Genomic DNA, 22467 nt, shown 5'->3' with positions numbered 1-22467 from the left:
AATGGTAGGGAATGTGAGGTACCAAATGGTAGGACATGTGAGGTACCGAATGGTAGGACATGTGAGGTAAGGTACCGAATGGTAGGGAATGTGAGGTACCAAATGGTAGGGAATGTGAGGTACCGAATGGTAGGAAATGTGAGGTACCGAATGGTAGGAAATGTGAGGTACCAAATGGTAGGAAATGTGAGGTACCGAATGGTAGGGAATGTGAGGTACACAATGGTAGGAAATGTGAGGTACCAAATGGTAGGGAATGTGAGGTACCAAATGGTAGGGAATGTGAGGTACACAATGGTAGGAAATGTGAGGTACACAATGGTAGGAAATGTGAGGAACCAAATGGTAGGGAATGTGAGGGACCGAATGGTAGGGAATGTGAGGTACCAAATGGTAGGGAATGTGAGGTACCGAATGGTAGGGAATGTGAGGTACCGAATGGTAGGGAATGTGAGGGACCGAATGGTAGGGAATGTGAGGTACCAAATGGTAGGGAATGTGAGGTACACAATGGTAGGAAATGTGAGGTACCGAATGGTAGGGAATGTGAGGTACACAATGGTAGGGAATGTGAGGTACCGAATGGTAGGGAATGTGAGGAACCAAATGGTAGGGAATGTGAGGGACCGAATGGTAGGGAATGTGAGGTACCAAATGGTAGGGAATGTGAGGGACCGAATGGTAGGGAATGTGAGGTACCAAATGGTAGGGAATGTGAGGGACCGAATGGTAGGGAATGTGAGGTACACAATGGTAGGGAATGTGAGGGACCGAATGGTAGGGAATGTGAGGAACCAAATGGTAGGGAATGTGAGGGACCGAATGGTAGGAAATGTGAGGTACCAAATGGTAGGGAATGTGAGGTACACAATGGTAGGGAATGTGAGGTACCGAATGGTAGGAAATGTGAGGGACCGAATGGTAGGGAATGTGAGGGACCGAATGGTAGGAAATGTGAGGTACCAAATGGTAGGGAATGTGAGGTACACAATGGTAGGGAATGTGAGGTACCGAATGGTAGGAAATGTGAGGGACCGAATGGTAGGAAATGTGAGGGACCGAATGGTAGGGAATGTGAGGTACACAATGGTAGGGAATGTGAGGTACCGAATGGTAGGGAATGTGAGGTACACAATGGTAGGAAATGTGAGGTACCGAATGGTAGGGAATGTGAGGTACCGAATGGTAGGGAATGTGAGGTAAGGTACCAAATGGTAGGGAATGTGAGGTACCAAATGGTAGGAAATGTGAGGGACCGAATGGTAGGAAATGTGAGGTACCGAATGGTAGGGAATGTGAGGTACCGAATGGTAGGGAATGTGAGGTACCGAATGGTAGGGAATGTGAGGGACCGAATGGTAGGGAATGTGAGGGACCGAATGGTAGGGAATGTGAGGTACCGAATGGTAGGGAATGTGAGGTACCGAATGGTAGGGAATGTGAGGTACACAATGGTAGGAAATGTGAGGTACCGAATGGTAGGGAATGTGAGGTAAGGTACCGAATGGTAGGAAATGTGAGGTACCGAATGGTAGGGAATGTGAGGGACCGAATGGTAGGGAATGTGAGGTACCGAATGGTAGGGAATGTGAGGGACCGAATGGTAGGGAATGTGAGGTACCGAATGGTAGGGAATGTGAGGTACCGAATGGCAGGGAATGTGAGGTTTTAGGACCACACAAATGACAAATCGGTACTATTCACTTCGAATTAATATTTTGTATGCAAGATTTCCGTTCGACACAAATACAGTAATGTTATAACTACAAAGACACCATTAAGTATTTCCGCTCGGGACGGCGAATTTTACAACCACATAGAGGTTAATCTTTAGTACTGAACGTATATAGAATGGCCGAGCTGACTGTCATAACAACACAGCCATTCTTTCGTGGTGTCTTCCTTCGTACGATTATCTGGAATTGTCCACATAATCGTTAACGCGAGCCAGAGCCGAGGAAGTGTAATTTGGTATTACCGTTATATCAAGAAACCCAAAACAAGAACAGATGTTTGTGGTACATTGGTGAAAATGGATTGTGATAATGTCGAAATTCTCTGAAACTCCCTCTGCAGTGTTACAGAGCTCTCAAACCCAACCGTACGTGGCAACATTACGTAGAAATTACAACCAATAATTCCACAGGGGTCTGTCATAGGTCCCATATTGTTCATTATCTATCTCATTCCACAGGGGTCTGTCATAGGTCCAATATTGTTCATTATCTATCTCATTCCACAGGGGTCTGTCATAGGTCCCATATTGTTCATTATCTATCTCATTCCACAAGGGTCTGTCATAGGTCCCATATTGTTCGTCATCTATTTACCAATAATTCCACAAGGGTCTGTCATAGGTCCCAAACTCTTATTATCTATTTAACAATGGTTCTACCAGGGTCTGCCATAGGCCCCATATTGTTCGTCATCTATTTACCAATAATTCCACAAGGGTCTGTCGTAGGTCCCATATTGCTCATTATCTATTTACCAATAATTCCACAAGGGTCTGTCATAGGTCCCATATTGTTATTATTATATATTGTTATGCAAATCATTTGCTACAATTTACAAACAATTAAACCAGTAACTAGCAAACCGCGAAGGTTGTGTTCCAAGGTCAATACATGTATCGGATATTGTGGCGCCAATTATGTGTAGTCTGTGACACACAGCATGTCTGCCCGAGGACCGACAGGTGTTGTGGTTGTTTTTACCTGAGCATTACAAAGATATATACAATTTATGAATGGAAGTACAACTCGCCTGCAGCATTGCATATCTATACGCTGACAGGTGAAAACGGAGAATTGACTCTATTTTTACACCATTGTGTTCTGCCTTAAACAAGAGGCCCATGGGGCCTGTATCGCTCACCTGGATGGATTAGACCAAATGTCAAAATAATGTTCATATTGAATTTGTTTTATTTGTAAATCTCTAACAATGCTATATATGGTTATAGTGTGGGATTCCGAACTGCTTTAAAGATTAATGAAGTCCAGACTCCCTAAGGTCTGAAAGACCTCAAGAATTGTTTTTAGAACATGCATTTATAACTTTATGACCAGTAGCGATTACAAGGAATTACCTCTATTTCCCCTATTGGGCCCCGCCCATTTGTCCCCTTTGGGGTCAGAGTCACCATTTATGCAAAATCTGTTCCCCTTCCCCCAAGGATGTTTCTGACCAAATTGGCCAGGTTCAAATCCATTCATAACTTTATGACTAGTAGCGATTTAAAGGAATTACCTCTATTTCCCCTATTGGGACCCGCCCCTTTGGCCCCTTTGGAGTCAGAGTCACCATTTATGCAAAATCTGTTCCCCTTCCCCCAAGGATGTTTCTGGTTAAATTGGGTTCAAATCCATTCATAACTTAATAACTAGTACCGATTTAAATGAATTACCTCTATTTCCCCTATTGGGACCCGCCCCTTTGGCCCCTTTGGAGTCAGAGTCACCATTTATGCAAAATCTGTTCCCCTTCCCCCAAGGATGTTTCTGACCAAATTGGGTTCAAATCCATTCATAACTTAATAACTAGTAGCGATTTAAAGAAATTACCTCTATTTCCCCTATTGGGCCCTACCCCTTTGGCCCCTCGGGGGTCAGAGTCACCATTTATGCAAAATTTATTCCCCTTCTGCCAAGGATGTTTCTGGCCAAATTGGGTTCAAATCCATTCATAACTTTATGACTAGTAGCGATTTAAAGGAATTACCTCTTTTTCCCCTATTGGGCCCCACCCCTTTGGCCCCCTTGGGGTCAGAGTCACCATTTATGCAAAATCTGTTCCCCTTCCCCCAAGGATGTCTCTGACCAAATTGGGTTCAAATCCATTCATAACTTGATGACTAGTAGCGATTTAAAGGAATTACCTCTATTTCCCCTATTGGGCCCCGCCCCTTTGGCCCCTCGGGGGTTAGAGTCACCATTTATGCAAAATTTGTTCCCCTTCTGCCAAGGATGTTTCTGGCCAAATTGGGTTCAAATCCATTCATAACTTAATAACTAGTAGCGATTTAAAAGAATTACCTCTATTTCCCCTATTGGGACCCGCCCCTTTGGCCCCTTTGGAGTCAGAGTCACCATTTATGCTAAATCTGTTCCCCTTCCGCCAAGGATGTCTCTGACCAAATTGGGTTCAAATCCATTCATAACTTTATGACTAGTAGCGATTTAAAGGAATTACCTCTATTTCCCCTATTGGGCCGCGCCCCTTTGGCCCCTTTGGGGTCAGGGCCACCATTTATGTAAAATCTGTTCCCCTTCCCCAGAGGATGTCTCTGACCAAATTGGATTCAAATCCATTCATAACTTGATGACTAGTAGCGATTTAAAGGAATTACCTCTATTTCCCCTATTGGACCCTGCCCCTTTGGCCCCTCGGGGGTCAGAGTCACCATTTATGCAAAATTTGTTCCCCTTCTGCCAAGGATGTTTCTGGCCAAATTGGGTTCAAATCCATTCATAACTTTATGACAAGTAGCGATTTAAAGGAATTACCTCTATTTCCCCTATTGGGCCCCGCCCCTTTGGCCCCTCGGGAGTCAGAGTCACCATTTATGCAAAATCTGTTCCCCTTCTGCCAAGGATGTTTCTGGCCAAATTCGGTTCAAATCCATTCATAACTTTATGACTAGTAGCGATTTAAAGGAATTACCTCTATTTCCCCTATTGGGCCCCACCCCTTTGGCCCCTCGGGAGGCAGTATCACCATTTATGCAAAATCTGTTTCCCTTCTGTCAAGGATGTTTCTGGCCAAATTTGGTCAAAATCCAATAAGGCCTTTTCGACTAGTAGCGATTTGAAGCAAATGTTGACGGACGGACGACGGACGCTGCGCCATGTCATAAGCTCACCGAACCTTCGGTCCAGGTGAGCTAAAAATGAAGACGCTTGAGTGAATTGATATCAACTCTACAGTTTACAGTGTCCATATATTATAGCTAAAGACACATTGACTTTGTCCATATATTATAGCTAAAGACACATTGCCTTTGTCCATATATTATAGCTAAAGACACACTGACTTTGTCCATATATTCCTAGCTAGCTAAAGACACATTGACTTTGTCCATATATTCCTAGCTAGCTTAAGACACATTGACTTTGTCCATATATTCCTAGCTAGCTAAAGACACACTGACTTTGTTCATATATTCCTAGGTAGCTAAAGGCATCTTGACTTTAGCAATATATTCATACAAAGTTAGATACATCGTAACACTGTCAATATATTCATAGATAGTTAGATACATCATGGCACTGTCAATGTATTCATAGATAGTTAGATACATCATGGCACTGTCAATGTATTCATAGATAGTTAGATACATCATGGCACTGTCAATGTATTAGCATGGCACTGTCAATGTATTCCAAATTAGTTAAAGACATCACTGCAGTATCCATATATCACTATCTACTAATTACTGCCCATAAATCTAGAGATCCCGATATTATCGATATATCAGTGTATCATAACATTCCCATGGTAGATCTAGAGATCCCGATATTATCGATATGTCAGTGTACCCAAACATTCCCATAGTAGATCTAGAGATCCCGATATTATCGATATATCAGTGTATCCAAACATTCCCAAGGTAGATCTAGAGATCCCGATATTATCGATATGTCAGTGTACCCAAACATTCCCATAGTAGATCTAGAGATCCCGATATTATCGATATATCAGTGTATCCAAACATTCCCAAGGTAGATCTAGAGATCCCGATCCCATGGTAGATCTAGAGATCCCGATATTATCGATATATCAGTGTATCCAAACATTCCCATGGTAGATCTAGAGATCCCGATCCTATGGTAGATCTAGAGATCCCGATATTATCGATATATCAGTGTATCCAAACATTCCCATGGTAGATCTAGAGTAACATGGGGCAGTCAGAAGGTTTACATTAGGCCGCCCGCTCCCATTGTTGTACGGCGCTGCTTGTTAACTACATACTGTTCCAATTTACTGTTTATATTTCGTAGTTTTTCAGACAAATATCGGGGTCTGGTATACCGTAATTACCGCCTAAAAGTTCGGCAGATATACCGACAGTCTACAGAATGTTGTAATTGGCACACAGGCATGCCCCACACTGATTAGTGGACGTGTACAGAAATGTCCCTTCAACCATTACCCATTGTATGGTTATACATTATATAAATATACCAGCCCTGACCTTTACAGATCGATCAAAGAGTACACATGGATGACATTGGAACTGTTTCCAATCATAGCTAACGAGGTATATAAACACGAGAGGCAATGCTTGTATTCGCACGTGCACAGTATATCTTCATCAATCAAGAAGACCCTCTTAAGTCGTCATAGTCCCCGTAAGTGTAGACCAAGTAAGTTAGTGTAGACCATCGCAAGTGTAGACCATCGCCAGTAGCCCAAGTTAGTGTATACCATCGTTAGCATAGACCATCGCTAGCATAGACCATCGCTAATAGCCCAAGTTAATGTAGACCATCGCTAATAGCCCAAGTTAGTGTAGAACATCGTTAGCATAGACCATCGCTAATAGCCCAAGTTAATGTAGACCATCGCTAATAGCCCAAGTTAGTGTAGAACATCGCTAGTATAGACCATCGCTAGAGTAGAACAGGTGAGTGTCAACCATCGCTAGCATAGACCAAGTTATTGTAGACCCTCGCTAGCTTTGATCAAGTAACTAAATTTGAGACTCTCGCTATAGCTTGGACCAAGTTAGTGGACACCCTCGCTAGCTTGGACCAAGTTATTGTAAACCCTCGCTACCGTAGACCAAGTTATTTTAGACCCTCGCTAGCTTAGATCAAGTTATTCAATTTGTGACTCTCGCTATAGTTTGGACCAAGTTCGTGGGCACCCTCGCTAGCTTGGACCAAGTTAGTGGACACCCTCGCTAGCTTGGACCAAGTTAGTGGACACCGCCGCTAGCGTAGACCAAGTTAGTGGACACCGCCGCTAGCGTAGACCAAGTTAGTGTAGACCCTCGCTAGTGTAGATCTAGTTAGTGTAGACCCTCGCTAGTGTAGACCAAGTTAGTGTAGACCCTCGCTAGTGTAGACCAAGTTAGTGTAGACCCTCGCTAGCGTAAACAAATTTAGTGTAGGCCCTCGCTAGCGTAGACCAAGTTAGTGTAGACCCTCGCTAGCGTAGACCTAGTTAGTGGACACCCTCGCTAGCGTAGAGCAAGTTAGTGTAGACCCTCGCTAGCGTAGATCTAGTTAGTGTAGACCAATTTAGTGGACACCCTTGCTAGCTTGGACCAAGTTAGTGGACACCCTCGCTAGCGTAGATCTAGTTAGTGTAGACCCTCGTTAGCGTAGACCAATTTAGTGGACACCCTTGCTAGCTTGGACCAAGTTAGTGGACACCCTCGCTAGCGTAGACCAAGTTAGTGTAGACCCTCGCTAGCGTAAATCCTCGATTGTTAATGGGAATAAAGAGTGATATTTGAGCACGATTTATGATGAGGTTTAGAATAACTGGTAGACAGTATTCTGTAAGTCTACATGTACTCAACTCCTCTAACTCCCACATAAAAATACCTTGTTCAAGTTCCGTATTTCAGCAAACATCCATCTTTAAGATATTTTAAGTAGACATTTCCTGTTCAAATTTCAACACTGCAACACCAGCACAAGAAGTTCTTGCCACTTGATTAATATTTTTTTCAATATTACGAATTCATAATCCTAACCTTATAATAACTGACACTGACATCCCTGCCACAGCGAGGTAGTGAAAGCATACACGGAGTACTGGGACGATGTTGGAATATACAGTATTGGAGTTTAGTTTTGGGCTATAGATCTGGACATTAACATAATAATTAAGTTTAGTGAAACTAGTGAACAGGTATACCTGTGTGCAAATACATCTTCCTGTGTTTCTAGTACAGAAAGAATTTATTAGTCTATATTTACATACACCTTCTGGCGAAAGTGTCATCTCACTTTTAAAACGTTAAAAAGTCGTCTTCTCAGCGTAGGAGTACAGAAGAGATAGTTTGATAGCATATCAGAATATCACAGAGAAAATCCAATTTACTACCACCATAAATAACTACCATGTATGTATCTACAGACGATATTAAAGGGCTATATATAAGTTTTATACTGTATCCCAGACAGCTGTTTGTAAACGTATTGGTATAATGTGTGCATAGCCTAAAATGTGAGACCTTAGTTTCTGATAATACAACCGTTTTAGCTATTTACTCAAGAGTATGTATGCAAATAATGGACGAGACAGGAATTTCTTGAACTGGCCTACAAATACATTTATTTTTGTTGTTTTCTACCCTCCAGAACTGCCAGTCTGGCTGATGTATGGCCGACGATGACGGAGAGGAAGTTCCATATGCTAGCAGACATTTCTAAATGTATACATGTAGTTGATTTAGTACCTAAGGCTGGTAAAGGCATCAGAGAAGGACCATGGAATTCTAACATTCGGATGGCTGGTAGCTACGCTAACATAAATAATGATAGAGTGTCTCAAAGTATGTAGTAGTTTCTGGGGTAGGTACACTTGGAAATGTACACAGGGAGGGGAGGTAGTCCGTATAAGGGTGCAGCATACGTAATTAAAATTACATTATACCCAACAAACACATTAAAGTGATGTCAAATTATCTTTATACACGTGTTAAGTCCGCTCATTAGTCAAAGATCGATAATGACATAATAACGATCTCTAATTATAATCGATAGTTGGCTAATGAGATCGATTACGAGTCCAAAACACCTGTAGCACCACAAAATTACATGTCGCTGGTGTGATTCTACTAGTCCTACAGAGTTTATAAGCTGAGTTTATGCGTATACATATTTTACAGACATATATTTATATGTGTATTAACAAACATACATTTTATAGACATGTATTTTATATCTGTATTAACACACACATATAATTTCCTCCACGTCTCATTCGAGGATGTTTTAAAACTGTGAAGGTTGTCCTAGTCTATAGCCCCTTCCTGAGGTTTATACACAACAGTAGTACTACACATGTACACATTATATACTTGTAAAACTGTACGTACCTTTACCAGTATATTATCCTACACAACATTATCCAACTATAATATTCCGCCATGAGGTTTCCCTTGGTCCACACGGTCCGACAGACTATCGGAGTTCTGACTCATTTCTGGTCATTTATAATCCTCTATTCGTTCTATCACAGAGCAACACTTTGTCGGGACTACAGAGCTCCGTACACTGAGAGCAGGCCTCTACACCAGCGGATATCATTAATCAGACTCTCTTTACATAGGAATAGCTCACATTGGAATAACTCCCCAAATTGGAACTTTTGCTATACTATTTACTCGGCTCCTGTAGTTGGTAGAATTGTCTGTAACTTTTCTGCTCAGTGAGTGTTCGTGTGTGTACTGCTCTGTAGGTAGGGGACGTATATCACGTGCGTACAGCTTTAGTATCCTAAATGTCATTGTATCGGATAACTTGCTTAAACAGCTGACCAAATCAAAGTGATGCGTGAGGGAATCATTACACTAATCTGTGACAAATTCAGTGTTAACTACGATACATGTATGTAGTTTTGAAATTGTTCACTAAATCTGTAGTTCCTCACTAAACAAATGGTCAAATTAGTCACAAAACAAGTATTCAAAATGCTCAATTAACACATGGTCAAATTGGTCAGAAAACATATACATTTGTATATCCAAATTGTTCCTAACACGCGGTGGAAATTGTTCACTAAACAAGTGGTCAAATTGTTCACTAAACAAGTGGTCAAATTGTTCACTAAATAAGTGGTCAAATTGTTCACTATACATGTAGTCGTCCACGAATCACGCTGTTTAATAACAGTTAAAGCTTACTGATTATATGTAAGCTAAGTATGATAATTCTAACAATCTACGACACAATATTTTACGTCTGGTACACAAAGAGGAAACAGCACGCGCTGCTGGGTAAAACGTGAACACTGTCACGTGCTCCAGTGCCCTATTTACAAAGTCCTGTCAACGTACCGACATACTTATATTTATTTATTTGCATGAGAAATCATGTGCAGACTGCATGTACAATTCTATAAACACCGTATCAATGGCCATTTAGTGAGATGATGGCATTCTCCGCGATATCTCTCTACTAGCAGACCCGGACATAGCCCGAGTTTCCTCTGGCCCTGACACCATGTCTAGCCTACACCAGACATGGTGTCAGGGCCAGAGGAAACTCGGGCTATCCCGGACATAGGTTCCACTGAGCGTACGAAAGCTTCTACAAAACGTCCAGATACCGGTACCCTTTTCCACACAGAGTTGTCTTAAATCCCTTACTCTCAAAATTGTTTCCATCACTTCGTTTCCGTTGATTCGTGATTAAGTTGACGTCTTTGAACAGTATTAATCATACATTTATTACAAAAATTCTTCAAAGCTAATTGTTCTTACTAATCCATTTGCTTAATAACAATCAAATTTGTTAAAATGACAAAAAAAAAATCAAAAGAAAATTCTAAAAATTAGGAAATTGATGTTCATGTTGTAAGAAAATCTAAAACAGGAACACTTGGACCACATCGCCAACATCTGGATATAAAGACACCACAAACGGAGACCAGTTACAGCTCAGGGGAAGTTATAACAGACAGACAGACAGACAGACGGACGAATGGAATACTACAGAGACGCATAATTGATTGGTTAATGTCCGAGTCCGTCTCGATTATCATGGATTAGTGTGTGAGCTGACGGACGACACGCTATACTATAGGTAAGGTCATTCAGTGTAAAGTTTTATGTATACTGTCTTATTTATGACGTACAGCTATAAACAGACCTACTAGATTACTACGGGGTATTGTATACCAACAGGTGCGCCGGTATGTTCTTATCCCTTCAGGTACCGTGACATTCTAAAGGACCATCGTCAGTTAGGGTGGTTCGTGATGGTGGCAGTTCAGATTGTGGCAACGGCACTGGGTTTTGGTACCAAGTTTTAGACCGTTATACACTTTGTTTACATTATTGTATTTGCGCATTTTGCGTTTAACTGTAGTCATATCCCACCTTATTATATATAACTGTTAGTATGTTGACGACTTCATCAGAATATTCTACAATAAATCAATGTGTAGGTAGTCCAGTCAAAAGTGAGCGGTTAAAACCGTAACAACCGCATGCGATGGAAACCAGCCCAAGTGCTCTAGTATATTATCTAGCTACCATCTCCCAACTGCGAGTTTATTTCACGAACTATATAGATATTTAGGCTACACAACTTATGCAAGTCATGTTTTAAGAGCCCGGGATGTATTTTGTGGAAATATTATCAACACATCCATAAATCATTTGAAAGATTAGAATCTTAAATATTTTTAACGGGATTTTGTGAAAAACTCTCGAAGATCTCGAAAGCCGGATTATAAATTACACAAGGGGAACAACCGTGTTTTTTGTCTTAGGTGATCAGATAAGTGGGCTGCTCGACATGTTTCCAAATCAATTATGGCGTACATGCAGACATTTATGGTGGATGCGTTTTATTGATGCAGGAATCTTCTCCAGGGACAAGGTGCGAAGCCATATGGCCCATTTGAGAGACTAAGGGATCGTTTGATGGAAACTCCCGAGAGGGGGAGCTAATTCGCCAGACAGGCACTTGTAGGTCCCCCTCCTAAACAGGCCAGGCAAAGAAGAATGGTTAGCTTCTTAAAAAAAGAATTTATTAAAAAAAATCAAATAAAAAAGAAATGTTTCAGTATCAAATGAAATGTTCAATTTGATACAACTGATTACTTCTAGTGTTCTGTTTAGGACTGTATATATCATTTTATCAACAAATCTAAATTGTGTGTTTATTTTTTAAATACAAAACTAACAAAGTTGCAGTAAAACTGTGCCATCGGTGGTGTTCGACATGTTCCCAAGCCGGGTCAGATAGGGGAACCTAATAGACTCACCGTTATCATTCCCGATCGGCGATTTATCAGTGGTACGCTTCTATCAACGCTAAACACTTCAAACTGGCAGTCTCGTGACGTTTTTCAATTTTTCAACAATTTTATAGTCGTAATTCTCAAATAGCACGTGTTAACGGGATATTAGTTTTGATGTGAGGTGCGTAACCTGATTTTGAACAACATTGTGTAATAATAAAACCGACTCCGTTTACTAGAGAGATACCCTGGAATAGTTGATGTAATTGTGTGTAATTGGAAAATGTGTGTAAGTAATTTGTTCTCGGCGAGGTTTTGGCACCAGGTGTGAAAGGTTAGCAGGTGAGCCTGAGGGAACCACAGATAAAATAGTACTATAGATGTGTAGGAATTACGGTCGGTAACGAGTTTAATCCTGTTTACTGTTGATGTTTAATTAAATCCAATCCCCGCGTACTTAATGTTTATATTCAATTAAAATATGGGCGATATTACAGGCATACTGCTTTAAATGGGAGTGACAAAAGTACGACAGCAAGTCCCGATAAACAGTCATACTATAGATACAGTAGGACCTAGGAATAAATAGCCCATCTTCTACTCAAGTCCCGATAAACAGTCATACTATAGATACAGTAGGACCTAGGAATAAATAGCCCATCTTCTTCTCAAGTTCCGATAATTGAAACTACTAAATGTTGTCGGAGTCATTAGCTGGTGAATTTGTCCGGTTGATGTTGCGTATGATTTTGTGTATAATTTCGTAGTTTTAATAAGTGTTTATCGGCTGAAATATATCAGGTACATTCACCTGCACTATAGAACATATGTAAGATACATTCTACGACACTAGACACTCACTGACACTGGACTTTCACCGACACTAGAAAATATGTTGGGTACATTCACCGCCACTAGAAAATATGTTTGGTACATTTACCGACACTAGACAATATGTTAGGTACAATCACCGACACTAGACAATATGTTAGGTACAATCACCGACACTAGGCAATATGTTGGGTACATTCACCGACACTAGACAATATGTTTGGTACATTTACCGACACTAGACAATATGTTAGGTACAATCACCGACACTAGACAATATGTTGGGTACAATCACCGACACTAGACAATATGTTGGGTACATTCACCGACACTAGACAATATGTTAGGTACAATCACCGACACTAGAAAATGTGTTGGGTACAATCACCGACACTAGACAATATGTTGGGTACAATCACCGACACTAGACAATATGTTGGGTACAATCACCGACACTAGACAATATGTTGGGTACAATCACCGACACTAGACAATATGTTGGGTACATTTACCGACACTAGACAATATGTTGGGTACATTTACCGACACTAGAAAATATGTTGGGTACATTCACCGACACTAGACAATATGTTTGGTACATTCACCGACACTAGAAAATATGTTGGGTACAATCACCGACACAATAAAATACGTATCTCTGACCACGTATGTATTTCTTTAAATTATCAACAATATTATCTTCTAACATTGCCATGTTCAATGGCAGACTAAATTTTTCGCCTTACGTAGTCTTGCACAAGTTCCATTATCTAGCGTGGAATAATGACAGACTAACCGTATGTTACAAGTGTTATTTAACACATTGGTATTAGATGTGGCGTTTTGCTGGTCTAGGGAAACTTTTACGCTGGCTTTGTATCAAGTCAAACCAACAATAGTTCGGGCTAGTAACATTTATCTAAAGTTCAACTAAAGTAATTACACAACAAAATTCATTACTTAAAAACATCATACAAATCGTTTGTCAGTTTGAGAGATAGATGTCACAGAGGATACAAACTCCGTCATTTAAAACAATTCATTCCAAAAATCAAATAGCACCATGAACATTTTCAGACCAACTGCTCAGGATTTCGGCTGGAATAAGATTCACTTTCACAAATTAGACATTTCTGGATTCATTACACAAGGTGTACGATGAAACATGTGGTTGTGTTGGAAACCACTTTAAAATTCATATTTAATCATCATCAATAGTTAAACGATCGATGATCGATTATTTATCCATCATAAAGAGAAATGCAAATATCTGCAAAAAACATGAACCAGAGGATGGGTTGGGGGAATATAGTAAGATATGTTTTTAAAAATCTATCTAGGTTTTAAATGTTGTTTTAAATGTTGTTTTAAATGTTGTTTTACTTTCGTTTTTACCACTGATGTTGTTCATTTATTAATTTTCAATGTCGGCTGTAAATATTGAAAAAATCCCATGTTATAGTCAAACCATGAGCAATCACAAAGAATCATGATTGAATATTCATTGTCAGAGGTAAAACGACTTATCACCAATTAAATCCATTAATCGGAACACGTGGAAACCGAATCATCTTTAAAAAACAAAAACAAAAACAACCCCCTCCCCCCCCCCCCCCCCCCCCCTCCCCCCCCCCCCTCCCTCCAAACAACAACAGTAGTGTCACCCAAGAGGAAGCTCTGTTTGGACGACACTGAACAACAGTAGTGTCGCCCGAGAGGAGCTCTGTTTGGACGACACTGAATACCAGTAGTGTCGCCCGAGAGGAGCTCTGTTGTGACGACACTGAACACAAACAGTGTCGCCCATGAGGAAGCTCTGTTGGGACGACACTGAACACCAGGGGTGAATGTCGTCCGAGAGGGGCTCTGTTTGGACGACACTGAACACCAGTAGTGTCGCCCGAGAGGAGCTCTGTTTGGACGATGCTGAACACCAGTAGTGTCGCCCGAGAGGAAGCTCTGTTTGGACGACACTGAATACCAGTAGTGTCGCCCAAGAGGAAGCTCTGTTTGGATGATGCTAAACACCAGTAGTGTCGCCCGAGAGGAAGCTCTGTTTGGATGATGCTAAACACCAGTAGTGTCGCCCAAGAGGAAGCTCTGTTGGGACGAAGCTGAACACCAGTAGTGTCGCCCAAGAGGAGTTCTGTTGTGACGACACTGAACACCAGTAGTGTCGCCCAAGAGGAAGCTCTGTTGGGACGACGCTGAACACCAGTAGTGTCGCCCGAGAGGAAGCTCTGTTTGGACAACACTGAACACCAGTAGTGTCGCCCAAGAGGAAGCTCTGTTTGGACGATGCTGAACACCAGTAGTGTCGCCCAAGAGGAAGCTCTGTTTGGATGATGCTAAACACCAGTAGTGTCGCCCGAGAGGAAGCTCTGTTTGGATGATGCTGAACACCAGTAGTGTCGCCCGAGAGGAAGCTCTGTTTGGACGACACTGAACACCAGTAGTGTCGCCCGAGAGGAGTTCTGTTTGGACGACACTGAACACCAGTAGTGTCGCCCAAGAGGAAGCTCTGTTTGGACGACACTGAACACCAGTAGTGTCGCCCGAGAGGAAGCTCTGTTTGGACGACACTGAACACCAGTAGTGTCGCCCGAGAGGAAGCTCTGTTTGGACGATGCTGAACACCAGTAGTGTCGCCCGAGAGGAAGCTCTGTTGGGACGACGCTGAACACCAGTAGTGTCGCCCGAGAGGAAGCTCTGTTTGGACGACACTGAACACCAGTAGTGTCGCCCGAGAGGAAGCTCTGTTTGGACGACACTGAACACCAGTAGTGTCGCCCGAGAGGAAGCTCTGTTTGGACGACACTGCACACCAGTAGTGTCGCCCGAGAGGAGTTCTGTTTGGACGACACTGAACACCAGTAATGTCGCCCGAGAGGAAGCTCTGTTTGGACGACACTGAACACCAGTAGTGTCGCCCGAGAGGAAGCTCAGTTTGGACGACACTGAACACCAGTAGTGTCGCCCGAGAGGAAGCTCTGTTGGGACGACGCTGAACACCAGTTGTGTCGCCCGAGAGGAAGCTCTGTTTGGACGACACTGAACACCAGTAGTGTCGCCCGAGAGGAGTTCTGTTTGGACGACACTGAACACCAGTAGTGTCGCCCGAGAGGAAGCTCTGTTTGGACGATGCTGAACACCAGTAGTGTCGCCCGAGAGGAAGCTCTGTTTGGACGGACGACACTGAACACCAGTAGTGTCGCCCGAGAGGAAGCTCTGTTTGGACGGACGACACTGAACACCAGTAGTGTCGCCCGAGAGGAAGCTCTGTTTGGACGGACGACACTGAACACCAGTAGTGTCGCCCGAGAGGGGCTCTGTTTGGACGACCATTAAGATAACCGTGCTAGACTCTGCGTCTGTCAATAGTTTCTGATAAACTGACATTGGTAGAAAACCGACTGCGATACAGAACACATGCTATGAATAGCACTCACAGTAAACCTCTTAATCTGTCCACGATATCAATACAACCCATACCTTTATCAGCAATCTTCCTGTACAACTTTAGTTAGATAGCACAAAGTAACAACGCTCCCGTGCGCCTGAAAGTTACGAGATCGTTTAAAAAACGAAAAAGTATCGAAAGAAACACACAGTCGTTGACGACGAAAGGGTATACACGATATGGTACTGCTGCTTGGTTTGTACGATGACAAAACCAAGATATAATACGATGGTGATATCGGCGAATTTCCGTACATCATCCTGAACAAAGGGCTGTAACTCTGTTTATAGTTAGACAAGAGACCGGATTTCACTACTCGACACTCCACTATGTATCAAACTCACACACAGTTTTGGTCTCTGTTTGAGATTGACCATAAGAACGACGAACAGAAAGAACAAAGATCAAATGTTCAAATTTATATTAATTTATCGGCACAGAGATATGATGACCAAACAGTATTTACCGTTACTAGATAATGCATGGTGTGCTATATATCAAGTATAATACTATCAGTCGTAATTTGTGTATATTGAACTGTGTTGGATAAAGCATGTTCGGTACACTGGGTAAACTGACATATGTATACCGATATATGTTATACGTATACTGACAAATGTTGTAAGTATACTGAAAAATGTTGTAGGTATACTGACAAATGTTTTAGGTATACTGACAAATGTTGTAGTATACTGACAAATGTTGTAGTATACTGACAAATGTTGTAGTATACTGACAAATGTTGCGGTATACTGACAAATGTTTTAGGTATAATGACAAATGTTGTAGTATACTGACAAATGTTGTAGTATACTGACAAATGTTGTAGGTATACTGACAAATGTTGTAGGTATACTGACAAATGTTGTAGTATACTGACAAATGTTGTAGTATACTGACAAATGTTGTAGGTATACTGACAAATGTTGTAGTATACTGACAAATGTTGTAGTATACTGAAAAATGTTGTAGGTATACTGACAAATGTTGTGGGTATACTGACAAATGTTGTGGGTATACTGACAAATGTTGTAGTATAATGACAAATGTTGTAGTATACTGACAAATACTGTAGTATACTGAAAAAGGTAGTATACTGAAAAATGTTGTAGTATACTGACAAATGTTGTAGGTATACTGACAAACGTTTTAGTATACTGACAAATGTTGTAGTATACTGACAAATGTTGTAGTATACTGACAAATGTTGTAGGTATACTGACAAATGTTGTAGGTATACTGCCAAATGTTGTAGTATACTGACAAATGTTGTAGGTATACTGACGAAAAGTTGTAGTATACTGACAAATGTTGTAGTATACTGACAAATGTTGTAGTATACTGACAAATGTTGTAGTATACTGACAAATGTTGTAGGTATATTGTAGTATACTGACAAATGTTGTAGTATACTGATTAATGTTGTAGGTATACTGGCAAAAATGTTGTAGTATACTGACAAATGTTGTAGTATACTGACAAATGTTGTAGTATACTGACAAATGTTGTAGGTATACTGACAAATGTTGTATGTATACTGACAAATGTTGTGGGTATACTGACAAATGTTGTATGTATACTGACAAATGTTGTGGATATACTGACAAATGTTGTAGGTATACTGACAAATGTTGTAGTATACTGACAAATGTTGCGGTATACTGACAAATGTTTTAGGTATACTGACAAATGTTGTAGTATACTGACAAATGTTGTAGGTATACTGACAAATGTTGTAGTATACTGACAAATGTTGTAGGTATACTGAAAAACGTTGTAGTATACTGACAAATGTTGTAGTATACTGACAAATGTTTTAGTATACTGACAAATGTTGTAGTATACTGACAAATGTTGTAGTATACTGACAAATGTTGTAGGTATACTGACAAATGTTGTGGGTATACTGACAAATGTTGTGGGTATACTGACAAATGGTGTAGTATACTGACAAATGGTGTAGTATACTGACAAATGTTGTAGTATACTGACAAATGTTGTAGTATACTGACAAATGTTGTAGTATACTGATTAATGTTGTAGGTATACTGGCAAAAATGTTGTAGTATACTGACAAATGTTGTAGTATACTGACAAATGTTGTAGTATACTGACAAATGTTGTAGGTATACTGACAAATGTTGTATGTATACTGACAAATGTTGTAGGGTATACTGACAAATGTTGTAGGTATACTGACAAATGTTGTAGGTATACTGACAAATGTTGTAGTATACTGACCTATGTAAGATATACTGACAAATGTTGTAGTATTTTGACAAATGTTGTAGGTATACTGACAATTTTTGTATGTATACTGACAAATGTTTTATGTATACTGACCTATGTAAGATATACTGACAAATGTTGTAGGTATACTGACAATTGTTGTATGTATACTGACAAATGTTGTATGTATACTGACGTATGAAAGATATACTGACAAAATGCAAATGTTGTAGTATTCTGACAAATGTTGTAGGTATACTGACAAATGATGTAGTATACTCACAAATGTTGTAGTATACTGACAAATGTTTTATGTATTCTGACAAATGTTGTAGGTATACTGACAATTGTTGTATGTATACTGACAAATGTTGTAGTATACTGACAAATGTTGTAGTATACTGACTGTTGGAGTACAGACCTATGACCACCGTCGACGGCTAAGCAGAGAAATATTCAACGGAAGCTACTTATAAAGATGTCCCTGAATGATGTGTCAGTGGTAAAATACCTATACACGAATCTGGCGAATGACGTTCTGTATTGGTTGAATGTCTGTTGATACATTCCGAATCTAGTGTCAAATCAGGGACATTCTTACCATTCTTACTGTTGTGTCAAATCAGGGACATTCTTACTGTTGTGTCAAGTGAGAAATATCTTACTATATTGTCAAATCAGGGACATTCATACTGTAATGTCAAGTGAGAGATATCTTACTATCGTGTTAAATCAGGGACATTCTTACTGTAATGTCAAGTGAGGGATATCTTACTATAATGTCAAATTAGGGACATTCTTACTGTAATGTCAATGTCAAATCAGGGACATTCTTTCTTTAGTGTCAATGTCAAATCAGGGACATTCTTTCTTTAGTGTCAATGTCAAATCAGGGACATTCTTTCTTTAGTGTCAATGTCAAATCAGGGACATTCTTTCTTTAGTGTCAATGTCAAATCAGGGACATTCTTTCTTTAGTGTCAATGTCAAATCAGGGACATTCTTTATTTTTAATCTAGTGTCATATCGGAGACATGCTAACTACCATCAAATCATGGAATTCTTATAACTGATAAGTGACCTCGGTATAAACTTCGACAGATACTACAATTACATACTGTATAGTTAAATGTTCCCGAGACTAGTAACTGTAAGTGTTAAATCTATAGATATCTACTTTAGTGAAAAGACACCTACCTTTTATCGGTAATCCCACGGTAAAACTATTGAGTCATCGGTATTTATACCTGTGGTGCTCAAAATGACGTAATCCAGTAATATGTAATGAATGATGTGAACCTGTCTGAGAATATCAAAGTTTCATACGAACATCCTCTAGTCTCCACACTGCCTGTCTATACAGCAGTACGGGTGTACAGGCAGCTCCTATGTATACCTATTTGTACAAATCTTATGTACCTGTCTGAATAAGCTCCTTTGTCAGACACCCTCTTCAACCTTTTCGGTTCAAATGCCGGTTTCCTTGTTATGGAGTTCACGCCTCAATGGATGTGCAGACCCCTGCCCGAGATCGAGGGGACCATCGCGCCCGAGTTAAATCTGCCTCGCGTGATACCGACAAGGAATAAGATACGAGCCTGTCAATAGTGAAGAACTATAGACAAAGTCTTTTGTATGTGGTTACATTAGTCGGTGCCGAGACCAGCCGGCGAGGTTGTCTTTCAGGGTACTGTCTTGCTGAACAGATAATTCACACCGATACTCTTGTTAAATGTGCGATTAGCTTTAAACTCGGTGTGAAAACAATTTTATCAGGAACGAACTTTTTCGAAAACAAATTTATCTTGATTTAAAAACAAACGTGGTGGGATTTAGAACATTCAGCGTCCATTAGAAACATTAAAATTATCAGTAAGTTTCATAATTATTGCAGAATTCCCTCTTCTGTTTTAAGGAATGTTAAGCTAATAGAAAAAACGAACCTATAATCTCCCGTGTGATCCGGTACTCAGCAAATTCTTTCAACCACGTGTAAAAATAACAATAAGTCTTGTCTGTTTTACAAAAGCTTACGGAGATAAATCTGTGTTAGCATGTTCCAGCTGTTCTACTTACTTCAATGTTATCTGGTCGTCTCGTAACACTGACTGCTAGATCTGTCGATCACCGGCAATAGGGACGTCATCAAATTGTCATCGATACCTGCTCATTTTTAACAGTTCGAGGGGAGGGGGTGCAATTTAATATGAGAAGATAGAAGGGGTTCGGGTCACACAACAAACTCGTACACATGTGTTATCAGACGTGATCTATATAAAGAAACTCCGTGTCTCACAAATCAAGTTGTAATTTAGGCGTCAAAATGCTAGTCTATATGTTTTCCTCTGTTAATAGGAAAGTTATATCTGTTTAAATCTCTATGTCGTGTGTTTATCTCGGTTTTCACCTGTTGATTTATATATTTTACCTGTGTGGTATATATATCTGTTCAACACAGACTTTATACAAATGTAACAAGGACTGAACACAGAACAAACAATCTGGCCGTCCCATATACACTGTACAAATAAAATAGCCCTCCCGTATACTCATAATTATACGGTTAGTATATGGCACGTTATCACCAGAAAACACGGACCTCACCCACTGACCCCTAAAGGGGCTAATAAGGGTCCTTCATCCGCTTGCTGAGTGGGCGATTGTGTGTAGGGAATCCAAACATTTACTTTAAGTCGTTTTAATAGTGAAGTATTCTAAACATGCAGAATTTAGTCATTCAATCCTACGGATTAACGTAAAGAACAAACTGTTGTGCAGGTGTAAAGCCTAGTTAGACTAACGCCAGCAGACATTTCTAACGTTGGAAAAGTTGACTCATTTGTATACTTAATAGAAATGCGATATGTGAAATGAACGTGACATTATGGCTAATTAAGATTTGATAAAAAATACCAAGTGAAATTAGAATGTTAACGTGGATCTAATTAAAAACGAGGTAGCTTTTCTGATAGTATGCTATTGAGTGGGCACTCAACGCAGAGCCCCGCCCACGTGGTGGGCGTGGTCGCCCAGCATGTCACTGCACATGTATTAGATATAATTAATGATTGCCAATATCAAGCATACGCATGTTATAAATCTGCTAAATCAAATCTGACGGGTTGTGGAGGTACTTACACTTATCGATAGTGTGTGAACTGTCTCTGCCATTCTGTCAGTCATCTCAGAAGTACTCCCTGGACAGATTCTACCCAAGCATTGGTCACGGTGCTATAAAACGTTAATAAGGATGAAAACAAAAAAAGATAAAAAAGAAAAACATTTAAGGATTTTACCTCCGCAGGATTTAGTAAATATGTATAGTAAATGTCGAGTTTGAGTACATGCATATTGATTTCGTAAGTAAATGTAACACTGTTACATTTGTTATTATTGTATTTAGGTTACGAGTACCATTTTCGACGATTCCATCCTTTTTTCTTTTCTTTACGTTGAAATTACACAGAACCAAATCTATGTACAGTACATAGTTACATTCCTTCATAAACGTATATCTAATGGATGATTGTACAATAAAGACACACGGTGATAGCACCTTCCAATACACATTGGTAGTAACCTGCACCATACTGTTGTCTTGTCACTCTAGGACTCGTCAACGATGCTTGAAGTGCCTCAAATTAATTTTAAACAATAGATATACAGAAGACCTTTCAGGATTGCATGGTGGTGAATCCTACTTGTCGAAGGTTTATCACTTTTTAAAAAGCAACTTTGCGGAATTCCGCCAAATCATGGGAGAGAAAAAAACTCTATTTGAGGATAGAGAATTCTCCCTGATATTGATTTACAGTATATATATATATCAATAACATTACAATCAGACAAGGCAAGAGGTATTTGACGTGATAATTCTATGTCGTGTTGAGAAAACTCTAGAGGTTTGTAAGAACATGGGAGTTATCTCCCTTGTTTGACTGAGATACGTCTGTAACATGCGAGATATCGGAGATGTTGCTTTTTAGTTTTCATTGTTACTTCGTTAATTTACC

The 22467-nt window shown here is 40.2% G+C and overlaps 1 protein-coding gene across 3 annotated transcripts in view; it reads right to left on the bottom strand.

Moving 5' to 3' along the window:
• LOC117331558 overlaps positions 1 to 19842 on the bottom strand; it is a 34777-nt gene extending 14935 nt beyond the window's left edge. The window contains exon 1 of one of the 3 annotated variants that reach the window (XM_033890331.1): positions 19652 to 19842. The gene's annotated coding sequence lies outside the window, so the exon portion shown is untranslated. Of the gene's footprint in view, positions 1 to 9061; positions 9457 to 19651 lie in introns of those variants that run through there. The other 2 variants (XM_033890332.1, XM_033890330.1) reach the window with 2 other exon arrangements.
• Positions 19843 to 22467: the final 2625 nt, after the last annotated feature.

The sequence above is a fragment of the Pecten maximus genome, chromosome 7 (genome assembly GCF_902652985.1).
Source record: "Pecten maximus chromosome 7, xPecMax1.1, whole genome shotgun sequence".
Lineage (NCBI taxonomy): Eukaryota > Metazoa > Mollusca > Bivalvia > Pectinida > Pectinidae > Pecten > Pecten maximus.
The sequence above is the reverse complement of the archived record's forward strand: the minus strand, read 5'-3'. Positions and strand labels throughout refer to the sequence as shown.